Below are 22,496 nucleotides of genomic sequence, written 5' to 3'. Positions count from 1 at the left end.
TTTGCATGGGTTCCCCGGAGTCTACTCCTTTGGAAGGAGTTGGCGGTTTGGAAAATACTCGAGCATCAAACTTGGAACGATCGGCCTTCCTGTTCTGCAGCCTGTGATCTATTTGAACGACCAAGTCTATATAATCCGAACAGTCTTGTGGGGGATTCACTACTTGGGCTAAAACGTCTTTGAGCTCTCCACGTAGACCTCTATAAAACAGCGTAATCCTTTTGTCCTCAGGCCATTGAGTTTCCACTATTAGTCTATTGAAAGATGCAATATAAGCCAAAAGGTCTTGATTACCCTGTTGCAACGAAAGAAGCTCATTGTCCAAGGCCTGCCCCTGTGAATGTCTTGCGAACAGTTTTTCCATACTAAGCTGAAAGGCTTGAAAATCATGGAGAACCGGATCATCTTGATTAACTAGAGGGATCGACCAGTCTGCCGCATTGCCACTAAGGTACGAAAGTACAAAAGCTACTTTAGCTTGATCAGTTGGAAAGGCTGCTGGCCGGCATAAGAAGTGCAACCGGCACTGATTGATAAATACTGCAAACCTCTTTGGGTCACCAGAAAATCGTTCGGGCGGAGCCAGAGGTACATTCCCAGGTAGGTTGATCTGCACTGGATTCATAGAGGATGTTGAAGGAAGATTTGCCCCTGATGCGGGTAACGGGGTCTGTCCGGCTTGTGACTGTAGCACTTGTCTAGCAAGATTGTCTGTTCTCTCCTTGGAAATAATTAGTTCCCTTCTTAGAGCATTCGTTTCCTGACGAGCTGCATGCACTTCTGCCCTTAGTTCCCCAAGTAACCGGGCTAGGGGGTCAGTATCCGAGGTTTCCATAGCGCCTGGGCGAGAGTTTTGTGGTAGGCTTTGCGTTCTGTAACGCTCACCTGATTCTCGCAGAGGCGCCGGTCTTGACTGGGCGACTACCGTATCTTCAAAGGTGATGTGTAGCACCCGGTTGGCTCTTTGGGCTGGACCTCTGTGCACTGTATGCCTGACGTGTAGAGTAAGATGTCTGCAGATAGAAAATATGGGGTTAATGAACTGGGGTTATTGGGGTGTCCCTATCTCTTTCCTCTTCTCCTCTCCTGTAGACCCCCAAAGGTTAACGCTCTCACCTTAGGTAAGTGAATGCCGAGCTCTCCATCTGCCTCGGGGCAGGGTGCTGTAACCAGTTTCTTCACTGGATAGGTAGCGCAGGCCTCTTGACTTCAGAGGACTGCTGTCCGTCGTTTACTGCACGAGCGGTAAGTTTCGAGTCATTCAAATGTCTTTAAAGTCTTTAGTAATGATGTCTCTTGTTCTGCAGGGTTCCGGCGATGGCGGATGACGGGCTGAAGTGAGTTGAAGATGGAGCCCGTGTGATGAATAGAAGCGCCTGGAAGCACGTAAGTAAGCGCTTGTTGCCTGCTTCACTATGCGCTCTAACTGTCTTTTTATTTTGCAGGTACGAGTTCGGAGCGGCTGCAGGGTGCCGGAATACCCACTGGATTAGATGTGGAAAGGAGTAATGGCACGTGAGTATTAAAGTTCCCCAATGTCTTTAAACGCACCTTGTTTTGTCTTACAGATGCGGGATGCAGCGCCGAAGGCCTCCGGAGCGTGCGAAGAGTTGGTAAACTTTTGTCTTTCAGATGCCGGAATGCAGTGTGAAGACCTCCGGAGCGCACGAAGAGTAGGTAAACCGTTGCCTTTCAGAGGCCGGAATGCTAACCTGTTCTTTCTTGTCTTTATAGGTGTTGCTGAAGACTGGATTCAGGATGGTAAGCCTTTGCCTTTCAGATGCCGGAATGCTAACCTGTTCTTTCTTGTCTTTATAGGTGTTGCTGAAGACTGGATTCAGGATGGTAAGCCTTTTTCCTTAGGCCCAGGACCGGATGCAGAAGACACAATGAGCGTTCTGCTGCAGAGGTTGCAGAATAACGCAAAGCAAGATTCATCCACCTGGTGTGGTTTAAATAGTCTCCTGTAGTGCTTAGGTGTCTCCTTCCACAGCCACGCCTAAGTAAGAAAAGAGTTCCTGGTAAGAAAAGAGTTCCTGCCTTCCAGAAGAGTTCCAGTGTTCTGAATCTAGGGAGTGGCTCCAGCCCCACCCAACAGGAAAAGTAGTTCCAAACAGAAGAGGATCAGAGGCTCAACTGGCAGGCAAGTAAGCAGCATGGTCTGCTGAAGGTAAGTCCACCCAAGCATTATGAGCCCGGCGCTTCCAGCGCTGGGACTGGGCATATTTATGAGCCTGGTGCCACTGGCGCCAGGACTGGGTCCAAAAGGTCCCAATTGGGACTGGTTGGCACTCGGAACCTGTGTTATGGATCTGCTTCCAAGGGAGTTGGGAAAACCCTGACCTTTTGGAAGCAGAGATCATGACAGGCACATACCGGTTTGCGATTGAAGGGTGTGAGGGAGTTGTGTGTGTGTTCTATTGGAGGACATTGGAGTTACGATTTGGATGAGAGGAATGGGTGCCTCTATGTTTGTAAAGTGTAGTAATGGTTTTCAGTAGTTGGATGCCTCTTCTTCACTTAGTAGAAAGAGGAAGGGACATTGGTTGTAATTGTGTCACACGGCGGTGTGGATGTTCATGGAATATAGGAAGTGGTTAGCAGAATGTTCTTAGTTTGGAGAGATGATGCAGGTGCATCGAACTTGTGGGTGTCTGTGTGTGTGTGTGCTGTATATAGCTGTTGTGTTTGAGTTAACTGGTTGTCTTTTTGATATCTCTGAGGAGGGGAGATATGTAAGGATCTGGTCTTATCCTCCACCCTAATGGAATCTGGACTGAGTGTCATGATTGACAATGGAATGTTACTGGTTAGAACGTTTATGTGTGACTGGTGTTCTCTTGAGAGAGTTGAGAGATGTAGCCTGAGAGAGAGGATGCCGGTGCTTTGTCTATGAGATCTGGACTTTACCATCTGATGAATAATGACTTTAGAAACTGGATGTTACACTTGGAAACTGATTAAAGAAGTTACTCATCCACACCTTGATGTCAGAGTCATTTTGCTAAAACACAGAACTCCACAATATTCTCATAAATTCCAACAGTTCAGATCACACAAGAACACTATTTTGGACACAAATCTTGAGAATTCAATGTGTGCATTGACTTTCATTGGAATTAGAGATATTTTAGAAATGGAACGATAAAATGCCTGAAAGATAAAATGTTAGTATTAAAAAAAGGTAGTCCCTCTTCTAAAAGAGGATGGTTGCCGTGTGTGTATTGCTCACATGAACATCAACCAAATGAGGACAATTTTATAAAATGTTTTTGCAGGACACTTTAGGCAGAGGTGCATCAGAAGCTGTTTGTAGTGAGCATCGTTCCATACGACATTTGCGTCCTCATGCCCCCATTTTATTCATCCACAACAATAAATGAACGGCCACGATTATTATATATTGAACTTTAAAAACTAGCAAACCGTGAGAGGGCTTTTTGAAAGCATAAGCTGCAAACTGAATTACTTCTAGTGACTCTCCGCGTTGGCAGATAAAATACAGCGAGATGAAACATATGCCCAGGATCACACTTTAGTTAAGTGGTGAAACTGAGATTAGAGCTTTAATGTTCCCATCCATAATAGGGGTTTACAGTTGCTTTGGTGGTCCTGCTACCATAGCTCTCAACTCTCACGCTTTTGGCGGGTGTCACCCGCCTTGTAAACAGCTGACTCACCCGCCAAGCCTCCAGCACGCCCATTCATTTCAATGGGCGTCTCACCCGCCAAAACTAAAATCGGGTGTTTTCACCCGCCTTCGCGACCCAAATGGTTGAGAGCTATGTGCTACACAGCAGCAAAACCTGAACTTTCCCCCGTTCCAGCCGGTTGCCTACCCTATCACTAAGCTCTCCCTTCGTGAACCGGCCAACATTCAGTCTGGTGAATTCGTGATTCCTAATCAAACGACGTTCCCATAGCTCTCAACCAGTTCTGTCGCAAAGGCGGGTGAAAACACCCGATTTTGTTTTTGGCGGGTGAGAGCCCATTGTAATGAATGGGTGTGCAGGAGGCTTGGCGGGTGAATCAGCTCTTTGCCAGGCGGTGACACCCGCCAAAGCGTGTGAGTTGAGAGCTATGCGTTCCGTTGCCCATGTCCCCCATTTTACAGCCCTGATTGCGCATTCAAGACCTATTACTTAACCTGGCTGATTACCCCCACGGCCTCCCACCATTCCCGATTTCCCATTGGGGCGGTGTGCACGTACGTGATGTCATTCGGCGTGCGTCTGACATGTGGGTGCTGTCGTGCGTCAGACGCTTAGGGGAACGATTGGCTCCGCCTGTCAGCCGGGAAGAAGACAACAGTGCGGAGCCGGCTCTCAGCCGGGTGAAGGGAGGAGATATCCTCTTCCCCGGGCCCGGAAACGTCAAGGCTTTACATCGCGCCAGTAAGCCAGTCCTACCTAAACCGCTTCCTCCAAGCCAGAACAGCAAAGAATCCCAGGCCCCCGAGCCCGGCAAGCTGATTGCAGACTGATCGCCAGCACACTCAGCCCTTTTCGCCTGACAGAAGTATGGGCCCACTGGAACCCCACCACTAATTTCGGTGAGTCTCAGCCAAAGGCTAGGGGGAAGGGTGTGTGCATTGCATTAAGGGGTTGCGTCCACACTTACTACCGGGGGCGTGAAGGGAAGGGGGAGGGTATGTGAATAGAGAGGCAGTCCGAAATCAGGGTGGTCAGACAGACGCCTAATGTTATGTTGTTTAGTTTTACGAACTCTGCCATCTGTAGGGTTTTGGAAACGGACCGAACTGTAGAGGTGGATGAAGGGTGTTTTTGTTTCTCTTCATGCGATCTAGTTTGGGGGATTGCTGTATAAATGGATGAATTTTCTGTGTCCCTGTTGAGCAGTAGATGGAGATGTAGGGTGAACCGATTTGGAAACCAAAAACTGGGACATTTTGGCAAATATAATAAAATTGGCATTTTTGGACTTATGAGTTTAAATCTTACGGTGTGTGTGTCTATATGAATGACCAATCGCTGAGATTGAGTACCCCAACGAAAGTATCCCTTTTAAAATGTTAGCCAGATGTGGGGTATCTGTGGGCTCTGATATAATAACGCGCGATACACAGTATTAGAGTTCTTTCACTATTTCAGGAGCATACTGATTGCTTTAAACCTTTATTACCGGTGTTACTCTAATCATTTGAAACATCGTTATCCGCTCTGTCATATGTATTTTATTCAGTGGGGTTTTTAAATGCATCAGAATGCACTTCAGCCACTTCATTCAGTAAAATTTTCTTCTCTTCTCCATTTTATTATATCACAACATTGTTGGTCATTTTGCAGTTCCTTTTTTTTCTGTCCATCTGACTTTGTGGCAGCAATACCGATGCTTGATGTTGACTTGGCCTCTGTCTCATGCACGGTCGGACTATCCCTTCAGCGGTAACCTGACTTGCAAGAACCTTTTACCGAAATATGCTTGGTTAAGGATTAAGCTGCTTAAAGCATTTTCATTAAAACTGGTATAGTTCACTGTTTCATTAAAGTTTGTCATGGCAGGGTACATGTGACAATCTGGCCCTGTTCCCTCAAAATTGGGACATCTAGTCACCTTAAGGTGGTCTACAGAGTTGGGTGTTAGTATAGACCGGGCATGAGAAGGTTGTAACTTCGGTCTCTATATAAAGGGAGTTAGTAATGTATTTAAGGGTGCTGTTCATTAATGTGTGACCACCCTCGCCATCAGTTGTTTGCACTATGCCGATGGCACATTAAAAGTTTTGCGGTCCAAGGAGTTGCTGAGCGAGATAGCTGTTCATAATGAAACGCATCCGCATCGGTGCATGTCAAGAAAAAGCTGTTGCACTTTTGGTGCAGATTGGGTTCATGGCACTTCGAGAGTACCAGGGCACATCTTTCAGAAATATTCTCATGTCCTGGTCGTTCTTTTACTAAGACTTATAGACATACTCCATATCAGTTTTTTAAATTCTTATGGGTTGCCAGTAATATGTTTACGAAGTATCATGACATGCGATTAATTGGATGCTGGCACCATGCTCCAGAATAAAAAACACGAGTGGCACAGTTGAAGTGCTAACTCGCTGGCGTCTGGAATGTGCTTGTCTTTTTAGTGTGCCCAATGTAATCAGCACCAGGAGTTTCCAGCACCTGTGAGTTTTGACCCCTGCACAGCATCACAAATACAAGACTCCACTAGTACATATAGGCATGTACTGTCCAGTTTCATCAGTATTCCACCTCACCTGGTTTGTGTGGGTTTACAACAACCATTATTACCAGTACTAGAGCCCCCTCCCCCATACTTGCAGTCTTAAAATGTCTCAACATCACTAGCACAAGACAATGCTCGCAGAATCTACTACTCCATTTGCATTGGCGAGGAGACTTTATGACTGGTAAGTACCATTTGCATGCTACTCTGTCTTGCTTGCACGTATGGGGATGTTTGAAACTTTTTCTTGATATTTACTGCAAAAAAAAAGTTTTTTTCAGTAAATCACTTCACTGTACATACCTTTTGGGTGACAGGATTGCACCAAATATGAAGCGCGCTTATGGTGGAATGCACCATTTACAGAAAGCACTACATATTTTGTCACATTTTGCCATGGGGCAAGTGCAATTCTCTTAGGCTGAGTATGTCAACTAAGGAACTGGCCCTGCGGGTCTTGCGTGATTAACAATTTGCTAGGCCTGCTAATGCCTGGCCACCACATGTGAACTACACTGCCCAGTATCCCCAGTACTAGAGCATGGACCCCAAAATCGCATAGGTCCATCACAGTGCTACTTGTTATCACCAATACTTAAATAATTGCCTCACAACTATTACACCCAACAGAGGCATGTTGGTGTGGCTAGTATCGCAAGTACTGGAATTTATGCCATGGTTATTTTCTTAGAGCAACACTATGAACTGCACCACAGACTTGATCTACCACCGGCATATATGTGTAGCATAAGCAGGCTGCCATTGTCTAGGATCATAATCACTAGAATATGCACTTCGACAGTGTACCAGTATAGCCTGACTGGCATTGTCTAAAACAATGCAACCAGAAACAAATGTTGTCTCTTCAAACAGGTTTTATTTTGTTAAGTACGAGTATGATGGTTAATTGGTTTACTCTAATGAGGATTGAGGCTCTGGCCAGATTCACCTTTTGCATGCAGTATTTTTTGATTTTCATCAGCGTATGATCTGTTAGGTGTAATAGACTTTGGGGGAAGTTAAAGGGATGGAGTTTTCTTGATGGTTTGTTGACAGTTATTTTGTTTTTACCACACACCGATATGTGGGTGCAAATATGGCTGAAAGCAGAGGGGAAATCTCATGAGATGGGTTTTAAACAGGGAAGTTTAAAGGCCCTTTTATGACTGACCTTGATATTGCTTTTTTCCAGGTTAGAAATTTCCCCTGAGAATACGCCTTACCTTTTATTCCATGGCTTACATATTCAGATGGCCATGTTATGTTGGCTCGAAGTCTAAAATAATGAGGAAAAGAAGCGCGAAGTACAACATTTAGTTGGTATGTGAAGAATCCCCCAATAGAGGCGGGTTAATAGATGTATTTGTTTCGTTTTTATAATTGTTGCAAAAACAGACGCTGGAAGATTTAGTCGATAGTACTTTTGTGAATTTGAGACCTTCTTTTATCCGGCTCCAAGAAATTGAACCAACATACAGGGTGTTTCTTGGCAGCCCGATTTTATTTTGGTATATAAAATGAAGAAGACTCCCATCAGATTATATGGTGTTGAAAACCCTATCATATTGTATGGTATTGAAAACCCAGCAAACACAAGATGTGGATTGACTTTTCGAAAGTGCAGACCCTAATCTTAAGATTACTCTTTGGTCTCCCACAAGGTTTGGCTGTTAAGACCACTAGGTCGGAATTTTTATTTCATGCTTGAGCGCCTTAATCGAGAAATTTGGCTGTATGCTAAATCTGTTATTTAAAACACACTTTTTTAAATTGTGAATATAATTAATCACATTTCAATTAACTTCAATCATCAACTGAATATATTAATTACTTCCCCAAGTAACTCTTAGTTCAGAACTATATATATTATTTCTCTGATGGGTAGCAAGAGTGTGTATGAATTTCAGGTTACATTTATTGCCAACTAAGGAAATAATGGATGCTTGGTTTTGACATCTCACATTTGTCATTTTTGTAATGTTTTATTTAATTTTTGAAACATCTAGTATTCTCAATTGTATGTGTTTTGCATTTTAATTGGTTTGCTTTTAATACTGAGTTCCTTCAGACAGTCTTTTTGGGAGTGTTTAATGAATGGGATATCAATGCCACTGATATTAATGAATGGGGCATTTTGAAAAAAAAAAAATTGTAGAAATTGCATTAGTAGATTTTTAATAAATTGGACCAGTGGAAGGTTTTCGTAAACCATTACAATGTAACAATTAATCAATTAAACACATTGTCGAGTATTGCCAGTACTGACTGTACCCCCACCTATGCATGGCCGATGTGGCTGTCCCCAGCAGTAGACTTGCTTTAGACTTCTTTGGTCTGTGCACTAATGATTGGGTGGAACCACCAGGTTGAGTGAGTCACTCGCTGGATTTGGTAAAAGTATTTTTAGATTTGTAACCTATGCCCACTATTTTTCCAGAGTCAAATAGAAGTTCACAAGGCTTTTTGGGAATTCCACGGTCACTAAACACCTTTCAGAAAAAAACAGCACGAAAATCAGATCTCATGTGCTGGTGCTATAAAGCAGTGTCTACTAGACCTTGAGATTTCATAAGTGATTTTAAACTGATTAATCCCCCTTCTTGAAAGCCTAACCTCTTTCTCCAGTTTGTGAGCAATTTATTCAACAGTCGAGTACTGATACTGCAGAGTACTCTAATAACATGCTTACTATGGAAGTGCGTGTACTTCAATTTTCCAATGAGAGTGCAGTATCCCAAGCCGGTTACTATTTTACAGTTTGGTAGAATCTTCAGTTGACTTGATCACTAGGTTATGCGAAGAATAGTTTATGATAAGTTGAAAATATACTTAAGGACTTTCAAAATCATAGCACTTACGCTTTTCAGAAATCACATGGATGTATTTTATTAGTGATGGAAATGCCAGCCTACTCTAAATATTTTTATATGGTTAATGCCTTATTTATTGTGTCTTGCTTGAACTCATTACCTGTAACTATGCCTTGTTTCAAAAGTTGGAAGTTCTGACAATGCCTCAATGGATCCATTTGGAACTGCACAGGGGGAGTGAAACACAGGGACACCAGTAGTCTCAAGGAATGCCTTGATCTTTAGATGCCCTCATATGTGGGTACCTATCGCCTGTTGTGTAGCGGTCAACAACCTCAACAACTACTTTTTCATTCTATACTACCAAATTGAGGTTTTGTTGAAATGCATAACGAGTGTGAGTCGTACACGTTTTAGGCAGATGGTAACCAGCCAATAGTAATTTTCAATTCCACACAAATCCATTAAGGTTTTGTCAGAATTTGCAACTTAAAAAAATAAACTGCTATTGATGAAGTGTGGCACACTGTCAAAAATCCCACTATGCATAGCGTTCAGAACTGAACACATGAATGGAGTATGAGCTAGACTAATGCAGTAAAAAAGAGCGCAGTTAACCAACAAGTATCTAGATTAGTATTAGAGAACAACATGATTGTTGTAGTAAGGGCTGTCAACAAATTTGTTAATATGCCAATTCAATACATTTCCAACCAAAAGGTACCATGGATGCCACATTGGAGTTAATATGCAAGATATACTGCGTAGCAATAAAGATGATGCATTTGAGAGTGTTCCATACCTCGCCACATTAGCAGAGGTACCCATCTTTTGCTACAAGCAGCACAGACATCGCCTTCAAGTCGCTCTTTGGATTAGCACAGAATCAGTTTATCTACCCTCTTTGTCACTTCCTTTACACTTGTTTGGCTTGCCTGAATGTTTTAATTCATGGGAGTAATGTTTTTACCAATCCATTTGCAATTTCCTGGTTGTTGGTGTCTGGTTGCACTGTTGGTTATTCAGATCTATGTCCAAATGCTGTTCACAAAAGGCCAAACCTGCAGATTCCATCCAGATAAAAAGACTGCATTCCGCATGTTCAGCATTTTGTAAATAATTTCTGGAATGACCCACCGAAATTCCCACGGGAGGTCTGTACTAAGGTGCGACACCAAAGGTGCTCATCAGCAACTTTACGGCGCCAAGCATTCCTATGTGCAACAAGGAGCTTTCTGACCTGGGATAGGGGGCGGGTCTGCGCAAGCAGGCTCTCTTTGTGCATGGAGATGAGACGCCGGGGTGAGAAGGGGTGGGCAGGGGCCGTAAGCCTAGTTTCCCCTGGCAAGGGAAGAAACCCAGGTTGGCCCACAACACTTAAAGTGCTGCCCACGGAGCAAGGGGGAGTGGGGCTGCCAGATCTTACTCTGTACTATAGAGCAGTGTAACTGAGGGTGTTGGTCCCCCATCTGCGAGAAGATTCAGATAAGCAGTGGGGTTACTTCGAAAATTGCCGTCTTCAACCGGCGATAGTTGGGCAGTGGCTGTGGGTCGCACCGGAAAAGGTGCCTAGAAGAATTGGGGTGCACCCCATATTTGGAGTGATCTGAAATATGTGGAGAAGAGGCCTAGGTATGAAGGGGGTCTCCACATGGCCTTCGCCTTTGAGTCACCTATGGGCTCCACTGATAAGAGACGATGTGTCTGACCCCGAGAGGGACCAGAACTGGTTTGAGATAGGGCTGACAACGTTAGAACAGCTATGGGTGGATGGGAAATTCATCACTGTCCAGTAATTAAAGGCCTCACTACGAATTGGAAAACTGTTGGTATTTGGTATTTACAGTTAAAGGGAGTACTGATTGTGAAGAAGTGGAAGCTATTGGTTCTGAGGGGGCTCACAGAGAAAATACTGCACACCACACCAATACGAAGGGGCTCATTTCGCTACTGTATGCTTTACAGATAGCAGATAATATGGGAGATACAGAGGGACTTCGAGCCAAATGGGAGCGGGATCTGGGAAGGGAGGTGAAGGAGTAGCTATGGCGGAGAAGGTGTAGGAGAGCCTTTACGACCTCAATGTCATTAGTGGCAATATGACCTGGTTCGGCTACCCAGGATGTTCCCGCCTGTGATCCCGTACTGCTGGCCCAATTTTTAGGAACGTGCAACATATTGGCACATGTGGTGGTCCTGTAGAAAGGTGCAGGTTCACTGGTGGGAAGTGTTGGGGTGGAAAAAGAGGTGTATGGTGTGGCAAGGAGTCCAGATCCCATGTTGGTACTATCTTGGTTGGAACAGCTGGAAAGCCCTGTCACATATGGTACACTTCTTGTTGTTGGCCGCGAGAACCTATGTTGTCACATTTTGGAAGAGGGAGAAACTCCTTGGGGTAAGTGAATGGTCTGCTAAAGCCAAAGAGCTATATCTGATGGAGAAGATCGCTGCAGCACTCCATGGAGTGGAGGGAGAATGGTCTGGGTTCCGAAGCGAGTTTGAGTATGTCCCGCCAGCAATGTTGGGGAGGGAAATGGGCTGGATGCTGAGATTAGGTAGTGTTAAGGTGATGTCTATAGAGCCCCCCTACTTAATTACCGTGCTTTTGAGAGACATACACCAAAGTCTTGCATTATGGAGCGGCGTGTTTAGATTAAGGCAATTGAACTGTGGTTTTCAGTTTGATGCAAGTGGGAGGTTTCTGCACTAGGGTAAATGGGTGTGGGTGAAGCGTAGAAGGACACTGTTCTCTTTTGGCTAATATATGTTGATTTGACTTTCTATGCTGGAAAACTATACAAATTTAAAAAGAAAGATACGAAGGGTGATTTATTCTATCCATAAAAGCGATACAACAATGCAGTCTTAAAATGTATTGACCGATTCAGGGGGAAGCAGTGAGAGGAGAAGAAAATTGAGAAATAGGATCAAATTTACAGGCACCAATAATAAAAAGCAGCAGTTTGAAAAGCTGAAGCAGGAGTCTTAAGATTGTTTAGGGGCACCGTAAAGAAGGGCAATACCGCCTGTCAATGGGGAACAGTACCAATAGAATGGAATTAAATAAATTGGGAGGAATAAAGGATTTGATCGGACAAAAAATTGATATTTGGTGCATTGCCAAGGGTATTTTCCTTTTTAACTTGGACAATTTGCTGTCTGATCAGAAGCCGGGTGACCGAGAAAAAGAGACAAGAGGAGGGGAAATTAAATCTCTACTTCCTTTAACATTCTAAGTCTAACTGTGGTCTTACATGTGCGGGGCTATCAAAGACAAAGTCTTGGCAGAATTGATTTCATATGCACCATTGATATCCATGACACATTCAAACAGTTGCTCAAATGAAGGACATCTCTTCAGATACTTTCAAATATAATTTTGTGTCATTTGCATACTGGTATATCAACCCCACATTGATCAATCCCATCCCTCAAAGGCTCCATGTAAAGGTTAAATAGGATGGTGAACAAGCTGGACCACAGGGGCACCTTGCAGCACACAGACAACGGTTTGGATATAAAAGGCTGCCATCTGGAAAGGATGTGATCTGCCAAGTGGAAAATAATGGGACCATGTAAGAACACTACCACTGATTACCATGCTCTGCAATAGTATTGAAAGGAGTGCCTCCTGTACCATGGTGTTGAAGGCTGCGGACAGATCAACAAACGGGAACCAGCGGCCTGAAAGATGTCGCGCACAAACTGTAAAACAGCAATGTCGGCGCTGTCCAGGTCCCTAAAGCTGGACTGGTACTAACAGAGTGTTGAAGACGTTGCTCTGTATCGGCTGTTAGCTGAACAGACATTGCTTTTTCTTAGACCTTATTCAGAGATTGAAATTAAGATTGGATAAGCAGGAGCTAAAAGCAGCCCGAGGGTTTCCAGCATTAACCAGTAACCTGGAGCTATTATTTGCAAACGAGGTGCTAGAACATGGTGCTCCTTAAATCTAACTTTCATATAAGATGCAAAGTTTATCATTTTGAACATTCTTATATGACCCCTTATGCTTTAACTGTCAAGTCAAATTCACATAGGTTTGTTGATTCGCCATCATTTGGCCTGGGGAGCCAACAGTAGCTCCTGTTAACTGGTTGCTGCCAAGTTAACCTGGTCCTTCTGGTCTATAAGTAGGAGCTAAACAGCTCCCAGCTCCGCTCAATTTCGAACCGTGTTACTCAAAGAAGGTAAATTACTAATGTGTCAAAACCTGACACATTAGATAGATAGATCGAGCGGAAAGCTTCTTTATAAGTCGAGTGATCATACCTAACCTCGGATTTTCTGAAAATATACCCTTGCTAAGAAAATAATGTATACTTTGAATAAGAAGTCAAACGGCTTCAGGAGATAGAGATTTTATGAAGCAGAGGTGATACTATTAAGAATCATCAAGAGCATAAGAAGTACACATCATTTAAGTAGTCATTTGGAGAAACCGGGGAAAAGCAATCCCAATTAGAATATCTCTAGGTACATATCAGTACTGAAATGACCTGGTTCTTATTGCCATATTTCCTTTTGGATCTGATTGATTTTGTCAATAAGAAAATGTATTGATTTGACAGCATTTGTCAATGAAAAAAATAATCGAATAGGAAGAAATACAAACCACATTTTAATATCGAGGAACACAGTAATTGTAATACAGATGATGTCCTATAACTTGCCAGCACATTTATATCGGTAAAACCAACAGAAAATATAAAACGAGAATGATCAAGCATAGAAGCTGAATTAAAAATACATTTGAGAAAGCTCCCCTCGTTATTGAACAAGGCCATACCCTTCAGATTTGCAGTGGGTTATCCTGAAAAAGGTTGAAGGACGATTCCAAGATGAGATTAATTAAAACAACTTAATCTGGAGCACGAATTGTTTTATTTTCTTTTTACTAAAAGTAATATTGTGGGTCTGAACGAGAACATTGAGTGGAACAATGTTGCCTAAATGGAGAGCATACAACAGCGTCTATGGTTGGATCACTCTCGTTCAATATGTTGGAAGTTGCCAGTAGTGCTCTGTGGTTACAATACATTGTTGGGCACATTACCTACGCACATGGGGTGCCCTTGCATCTCTTCTTATCATGTATGCTTTTATGCAAATGTAGCTCTGACCTGACTGACACCAGTCTTTTTTTGCTTTTGGAGTACTGATCTGAGCTCAATAAGATCCACCCATGGTCTGCAGGGTGCGTTGGTTTGGTTCTTCATGTTAATCAAATACCCATTTAGTTTGCCTAATTGGGTCTCTTTCTTCATTGTCCAGCCCACTCCCGGGCACCACTAGGCTCAGTGCCCCTTTATGTGAAGTTGGACTATACCCCTCGATATTTGTCACCAGTTGGAGACCGTTTTGAGCTCTAGATGACTTAAATTGGTGTCTACTTATTTACCCTCGAATGAGTTTATTACCGGTCTGGACCAGGTCGTTTTTGGGTTTCACTGGTCTATTTAGATCATATAGAAAGGGAAATGCAGCCACTTAGTGGCTGACATCCCGAATCCTATTGATGCATTCCCGTTGATGTCATTGTGATAGATGTCATCACAGTGATGCGTCACCATTAAATACGGCGGCTATTTTGGGTGCGGGTTTTGGCGGTCTAGAGGAAAACTGACTACTTGCGACTTTGCAGCATTTATTTCTCGGTGAGTATTCCATAAAATACGAGTTAGTAGTCTGATATGGTATGCAATTCAGGTTGGGGGTTACTTGTAATTATACTTGTGCATTTGTACCTTTTTTGTCTGCAGTCTTCCACAAGCGAGTTGGGATTGATTCCTTGTGATATCTACGGCCGGTGGATTGCATCATAGTAAGGCCAGACCTGAATAATCTCTGGTAGTGCGCAAGTAAGTGTCCCTTTGACCATTACACCATGCCACCATTCCGGTTCTGTCTGTTTTGTCTTATTGAGGCAGCAGTAACTATTTTATCTTGATAAGGGAAGCCAACTTTGGAGGCCAATGGGGCATCTGCAATTATGATGACCTCTGATATCTAGCTGGAGGTAAGCCCCTTCCGCTCTTCAGTTAAGTGCATGCACAGAGAGTTTTATGCACACAGCAAGCACCTAGTGGTTTTATCTATAACATTTGGGTTCTATGTACCCTTTTGTGTTTGAAAATAGCAAGAGGGCGAGAGTTTGACACACTTAAAGTAACAAGAGATTGCGTCAACAACATATATGGTTATTGGTGGTGTCAGCGATTAATTCCAGACGCACCAATTGGATATATATTTATCATTTATACTATAAATCCTGTGGGGATGGGATTGTTGAAGGTCTAGCAAGAGACCATTAAGCATTTTTATTGTGTCTATCCATTCAGGGTACATTGGGAAGTCCTAGTTTGAGAGCCTTGAGAGTTCCAGCCATTAAGCACTTTACACGCAAGTGGAAATATACAGCCCCTGATGAATGTCTGGCAGACATTAGCCTCTGTAGGACAGCAACTTGTACAAGTACGGCATTGCCAAGAGTGCACGACAGTTGGATTATTTGACCAGCGTGCTAATTGCAGGAAGTTAAACCATGCATAATGGCATCATCCTGGTCTTATGAATGTGTGTGTGAGGCAAAATTTTACAGTGATAGTTGCAGATTATATATATATATATATATATATATATATATTTCACATTTGTGTGCTTTATAAGTTCTTCCTGTGTTTTATTATTATTGACACTTTATATATAGCTTTCCTTTTGTTTATTAAATACTACATTCGCCACGTTGTAGGAAGGCCACTTTCCCCTAGAGTAGGGTTATCCGTTGGAGGTCAGTGTCATGCTGAATAGTGGCAGCATTAATCGACAAAGCATTAAAATGTAGTTAATTGAGGGGGCACTGTGGTGCACGACATACAGTAGCAGTTCCCCACGTCGCTCTGCCCTGAAACCGTGCTCCTAGGCCGTATTGTAGCGGCCATAGGGTGCTCGGTTTTGCAGGATGAGACGTTGGGAGGTGCACAAGATCTTAAGCCGAACGTTGGAGAGCACTGAATGCTGGAGGAGAGCAGAAGCCGGCGGAAACCTTGCAGGCTGTGTGGCGCATTGAACGCCTCAGATGAAGATTCGACAGTGGAAGGACGACAGTGTGGACTTCTTTTTCCCCTCCAGCTCTTGTACTGTTTATGTCAATCCTGAGCAACTCCCTGCCTGCGGGCTTCAATGCGGCTTTAACGTGTTCTCCCTCTTCACATGCAGACCATTACAGCTGCGGTGACTGCGGGATAGAAAGTGACATCAAATAGCCGCTGTTGGTTCGCTAATATCACAGTTGGAGTGAAACTGACATCTAACTTGAACGAAGTTGCCAGCAATCTCTGGCATTTCAATACATGGAACCTTTTCTTTTTTCGTGACTCTCAGTGGGGGACTGGGAACTCCACATGAATAGAAATCCTAACCAAGCTAAAGCAAAGCCCTCCTGTGCAGTAAGGACGGGTAAACCTTTTGAGGCTGTTAACACTGCCAGTGAACAAGAAATCTGCATAGGCGGCAGGGCACCTAGTATCTGGTGTACCATATCACAGCATTACATCGGCTGAACCCACCAGCCCAACGCTGAGTTGCCCAGGGCTGGAGTCCAGTGAGAAGACCCAGGGCCTCTGGAGGGGCCACCCGAGGGTGAGGACCCCTGTGATCAATTGAAGGGTCCTAGTAGGCTAGAGTCGAGCGGCGTGAAGGGCAGTGACCCCCTGGACAGAAATGAACCACCACCAGAAACCGGGGATTGACCTTCTCAACCCTGCAGAGAGCAAAGGGCCAGCTGGCGTGAAGACAAACGGAGCAACAAGTACAAACTGCGCGGAGGCGCCTCTAAATAGACTGAGCGCACAAGATATCTGTGCGCATCAGTGGAAGTGCTGGGGGTGTAGTACAATCTCCCTGGGTGAATGGAGCCGCAAAGCCTGTGGGCTTTGGATAGTAGTATCAGAACCCCTGCAACGGTGCATAAGGAGAAAGGAGACATGACTAAAGGGAAGGAAGCCAAGCACCTAAACCAAAATAGACGCATACACCCCTGGGATCTCGGCGGGTTGCCCCTCCATTGAGGCTCATGAAGGCTAAGTGGGGAGAAGGGAGGATGATTCCTGCGCCACTCAAGATATCCTCAAAGCCATTCAGGAATACAAGGTCCAACTGGGGCAGAGGATAGATACGGTCGGTATTGAAGTTGGACTCTTGCAGAAAGATCTGCAAAACATGGTCACTATGCAGGAGGCTGAAGAGCATATATCGGCAGTTGTGCATGCGCTAACCCCACTTCAGAAAGACACGCAATCTCTACTGCTGCGAACAGCAATGCTGGAGAGAAGAATAGAGGATGCCGAAGGGCGCTCTTGCCGGAACATCAGGCTGAGTGGGTTACCAGAGAAAGAGGGGGGGCCCTCAAAGGAGCTCTTTCTGATGGAATTGATCCACGAATGGATGAAACCCCGGGACTTTCAAAATTCTTCTCTATGGGGCACGCACACAGGGTACCGGGAAGAGAACCACCCCACGGTGCCCCGCCAGACAAGTGATTGTGAAAATGCTCATTTACCCAAACAGGGACGCCATCCTCAAAATGGCAAGAAAGAAAGGGCCCTTGGAGTACAATGGGGCTGTAGCTGCAATTTACCCAGACTTTACGAAGGCAGTGCAAAAAACACAACAGTATGTAGACGCAGTGAAGAAGAAACGTAGAGAAAAGGTTGTGCAGTACACAGTGATGATCCCAGCTACCATAAGACTTTGTCGACCACAGGGAGTGTGTGTTTTCAACAAACCACTTGGGTGGGGACCATTGCTGAGCAGCTGTAGGATCAACCACAGTGAGCGACTGCTCGGAGGGCCCAACCAGATCCCCGAGAGCCAGGGAGCTCACAGACAGTTGTTGAACGAGGGAAGAGGGGGGGTACCGAGAATAGTTGAATGGGCTTCCTGGCAACAATATATGGTTCTGGTATTTGGACGGCTTCAAGCAATAAGCTGAAAATGGAAGAATTCTGACGGCTGCCTGAACGTGGGAGTAAGGGCAGAGCGAACATTACACGCAGTACCCCCACACCAAGTCCCGGCTCCAGGTTTGTAGAGAGGGACCATTTTTTTGTTAAAAGGGCGACGGATGCTTCTAGTTGGAGAGAAGTAGAGGGGGCAGGGGGAGTTTAAATGGGATCGGCGATGGAGGGATTGTTGGTGGGGGAAGGAAATTGTTCTTGGGGGGAGAGCAGAGAGGGGGTCCAGTGGGAAGGAAAGTTGTTCTTTACTGAACAGAGATGGATGCCCACCACCAGCCTGCGCCAGCACACCAGGGCGCCCACTGGCCAAAAGAATGTACAAGGCAGCGGGGACGGGGAGGGAACATGGACAACTCGGATGCATGACATGGAATGTCAATGACATTTTGGATACATTTTAAGAGTCTCGTCATGCGGTATAAAAGAGACCAAAAGGCAGAGATAATTTTAATGCAAGAAACCCACCTGATGGGGACGGTGTGTCAAATGTCTAGGCAAGGGACAATTCAATGTAGTGGAGCATGCAGGGTACTACAGAGGATCCCGGGGAGTGGCGATACTGGTGCACACATCGGTTCCTCTTCCAATAGACAAGATGAGTAACTGGGAAGGGCGGGTTGTTGGGATCACGAGTGAATTGTGGGCAAAATCCATCCTGATATTGAGCGCATATGCGCCATCGACACTAAGTGATGATTGAAATTCATGCACTTCTAGCAAGACATGGGGCAGACATTACGATTATGGGCGGGGACTTTAAAGATGTCCTAAACGGGGACCTGAACAGATGGTTGCAAGGAGGGCGTTGTGGAGGGGGGGGGGGGGTTAGAACCAGGCTTGCAGCATTGTCTTTGACGACAGGGCTACGTGATGCGTAGAGGGAGCTGCACCTAAGTCAGAAATACTGTCCTTACTACTCCGGGGCCCATAACTTCCAGTCGCAGCTTGATTATATATTTCTGCCCTTTACACTCATTGGCAGGGTGGTCGAAGCGAGATATTTGTCTAGGGGGCTGTCAGACCATGCCCTGTTGTATATTCAACTGGTCAAAGCTGGGGAAGGGGAGTGGAGGTTGAATGCGTACTACCTGGGGGATGTGATGATAAAAGAAAAACTGTGCAAAGGGACTGAGGAGTACTTTGCGTTAAATAGAGGCACAGTCGATCGCGGCATTACGATCTGGGAGGCCCACACAGTGATGATTAGGGGGACGGATAAGTGTGTAATTAAGGCTACATGAGGCAGAGAGGATTAAGTTACTGGAGAAGAAAGGCGGTGGAGGAGGCTGAGAGGAGGCACAACAAGTCACCTATGGCAGGTGGTCACAGATCTGTGAAATGGGAGACAAAGGGGGGGGGGGGTGGGTTCTTGCATAGCTTAAAAGGGAAAGATGTTTCTGGACGGGACAGAGGGGGCGGAGGGGAGTACAGGGAGGTGGATGTAATAGCTTGAGTTTTTGCTGATTACTATCAATCCCTCTACGTAGAGGCTCCAGCGTAGACACTCGGGGAAATTGAGAGATACTTGACAGCCATAGACCTACCTCTGCTGGGGGAACAGGAGCGCCTGAACCTAGAACAAGAAATAGAGAAGAGATCAAGGGGCCATCCACAGTTTACAAGGGGGGGGGGGGAAACGCCAGCGAGTTTCCAGTTGAGTTTTGGTGGAACATCTCGGACAAGGTGAGCCACCCTATGTTAGAGATGTTACTAGAGTCGGGGAAAGGCCGTCACTCGGAGGAGTGGGGGTTCCTTTGGGCAGTCATGGATAAGATGGGGTTTTGGCCCACAATTTATGAAATGGGTGCAGCGGCTCTACACGTGCCGTGTATTTCCTCTCCTGAGGGGCACACGCCAGGGATGCCCACTGTCGCACCTCTTGTTCCTCATGGCGATTGAGCCCTTGGCTCAAGCCCTTAGATCAGACCACTTAGTTTGAGGGTTTCTGCTGATCCGGGAGGTGGGAGGACAAGATATCCCTATAAACGGATAACCTCCTGATATACTTGGGGTGGGGGGAGAATATGGAAAGATCTGGCCTCATACTATAGAGATACTTCCAGAATTCCGGTGGTACTGTACTCTGAAGATGAACTAGGGGAAATCTGTGGTTACGCTGGTCAAGGGAGGAAGGGAAGAAGTGCTTCGGGATTGTCCCCGGCGAGCTGATAAGGGGTAGGGGGTTCAAATACTTGGACACTACCCGCCCCCCCCTCCCCAACAGTGATCAATAGCTGCCGGTAGCGCTCCTGGGGAAGAGTCCACTTATTAAAGATGATTTCACTTCCCCAATTACTATATGCACTGCAAAATACACTGGTCCAACTCCCGAGCAAGTACTTTGGTGTTATTCATGCCCTGATTAGAGGGGTGATCTGGAACACCAAAGCCCCACGTAGAGCCCTGCATATGTTGACGAGATCAGTATGGGAGGGTGGTCTGGGGCTACCAGATATTAAGATGAACTACTGGGCTGCTCAGTTAATAGTTGTGAATGACTGGTTGTTTGGGGGAAGTGACCTCCCTCATATAAAACTAGGATTGGAGGCAATGCGTAACACTGATCCACTGTTAATACTATATGCTGCGGCGGGGTGGCGGCAGCTTCCCCAGCGGGATAGAAACTGATACACATAAGAGGGGACGTTACACGGGTATGAGGTGGAAGGGGAAAATTACGAGATTCCTGCTGCTGTGGGGGAACCCAGGATTGCAGGAAGTCCCGAAAATGGGCAATTGATCGCGCTGGAGTGGGGCAGGATCACTAGAGGGTAGCTTGGAGCTATTTAGCTCCCACTTCTAGCATATTGGAGCCTGGTTAGCTTGAAAACGACCTCCACAATGAGCTACTTTTGGCACCTAGATCCCTTCAAAATATGTAATTGGGCCATTAACTTTGAGTATGTAAATAAAGAAGAATTGGAACACTTGTAATACACAATGGTTCATAGAAAATGGACGAAAATTAAAGGAGTATCTCTGGCAGCTCCTGCCTTCTGGGTGATGCCTGACACTCAGGAGCTGGTTTTAGTTCCTGCTCATCGAATCTCCATTTCAAAGCCGCCGTGCTGGGGGGGTGTGGCCCTTATCTTCCCTGAGTGGATTCCTGCCACGGCAATTCCCACGCAGTCCTACTCCTCTTTCGAATGTCTTGTCTGCCGACTCTCTCCCTCTCCTAGCCATTCCCTCACCGTGGCTACTGTATCGGCCACCTGGTCAAATTTCCTCCTTCCTCTCCGAGTGGGCGGACCTCTCCTCCTCACTCCTGTCCTCAACCACTCAACTCCTCATTCTTGGTGACTTCAACATCCACCTGGATGCCCCCCCCCTCTCTGGACTCTTTCACGACCTCTGCGACTCTTCTCTCTCTCTATTCTCCCGTCTGGGCAGACCCATTCTGCAGGGCACATTCTAGATGCCCTGATCTCTTCTGACCTTCCCCTCTCTGTCCCTCTCTCCACTCCTCTCTCCTGGAGTGATCACTTTCTCCTTTCTTCCCACCTCACCCTCCCTACCCCACAGGCAAAGCCACCCTCATCACTGCCACCTTCCTTCTCTGTCATCCAACCCATGAAGCGTGTGTCAGTTGAGGCTTTCGCTGCCACCTTCTCGCCCCCTCCTCCCCCCTCGGCTGACTCCCATCCTGACACAGCCCTCTCCTCTCTCCACTCTGCTATATCTGATACTCTTGATATCCTTGCCCCTGTCATGAGAATCCGCCTGAAGCCCAAAGCCAAATGTAACTCCTGGTATGACTCTGATCTCGTCACCCTTAAACGCAAGTGCAGGGTGGCAGAGAGGAAATGGCGTGCTTCATGTTCATCCTCTGACAAACTGGCCTGTCGCCTGCTCCAAAGGCAATACCGGCTCTCCGTTCTCACCAAGAAGAGAGCCCTTATCCAAGCCCGCATCACTGCGGCATCTAACAATTTGGCCGAACTCTTTAAAATCTGCAAGGAGCTGGCCAATCCTGCTGCAGTATCTACCTCTCCTGTCCCCTCCCAGGCCCTCTGTACGGCACTGGCCTCCCACTTCATTTAAAAAACTCAGGACATCCTGTCCTCACTCTCCTCCTATCACTCCCCCCCCCCACACTATTCCCTGCCCGTCCTCTGGCCCCTCTTCAGCACCCCTCCTCTCTCCTTCTCTGCCTTTCCCTTTTTTTCTGCTGACAAGGTTTCGAGACCAGTCCGATCTATGAAAGTCTCGTCAAAACAGGTCCACCCCTGTTCCTCCAAAACGATCAAGGACCACATCGACTCCTTGGCTCCTGCCCTTGCTGACTTCTGCAATCACTCCTTCGCCTCTGGAGTCTTCCCATCCCCTCTTAAGCACTCCCTTGTGCACCCCCTTCTTAAGAAACCCTTCCTGCCCAGCTAACTATCGCCCAATCTCTGTCACTCCCTTCCTGGGCAAGCTCCTGGAGAAACTGGCCATCTCCCAGCTTAATTTCCATGCTGAAGCTGTTGGT

At 45.7% G+C, this 22,496-nt stretch overlaps 1 protein-coding gene across 2 annotated transcripts in view; it reads left to right on the top strand.

Annotated features, from left to right (window-relative positions):
• Window positions 1-4,417: 4,417 nt before the first annotated feature.
• Window positions 4,418-22,496, top strand: part of SEC14L1 (SEC14 like lipid binding 1) — a 510,699-nt gene continuing 492,620 nt past the window's right edge. Inside the window, exon 1 of one of the 2 annotated variants that reach the window (XM_069654651.1) lies at window positions 4,418-4,552. The gene's annotated coding sequence lies outside the window, so the exon portion shown is untranslated. The remainder of the gene's footprint in view (window positions 4,553-22,496) is intronic. The other variant, XM_069654652.1, reaches the window with a different exon arrangement.

The sequence above is a fragment of the Ambystoma mexicanum genome, chromosome 3q (genome assembly GCF_040938575.1).
Source record: "Ambystoma mexicanum isolate Mex_15411 chromosome 3q, UKY_AmexF1_1, whole genome shotgun sequence".
Taxonomy (NCBI): domain Eukaryota; kingdom Metazoa; phylum Chordata; class Amphibia; order Caudata; family Ambystomatidae; genus Ambystoma; species Ambystoma mexicanum.
Note: the sequence above shows the minus strand (reverse complement) of the source record. Positions and strands in the feature narration are given on the sequence as shown.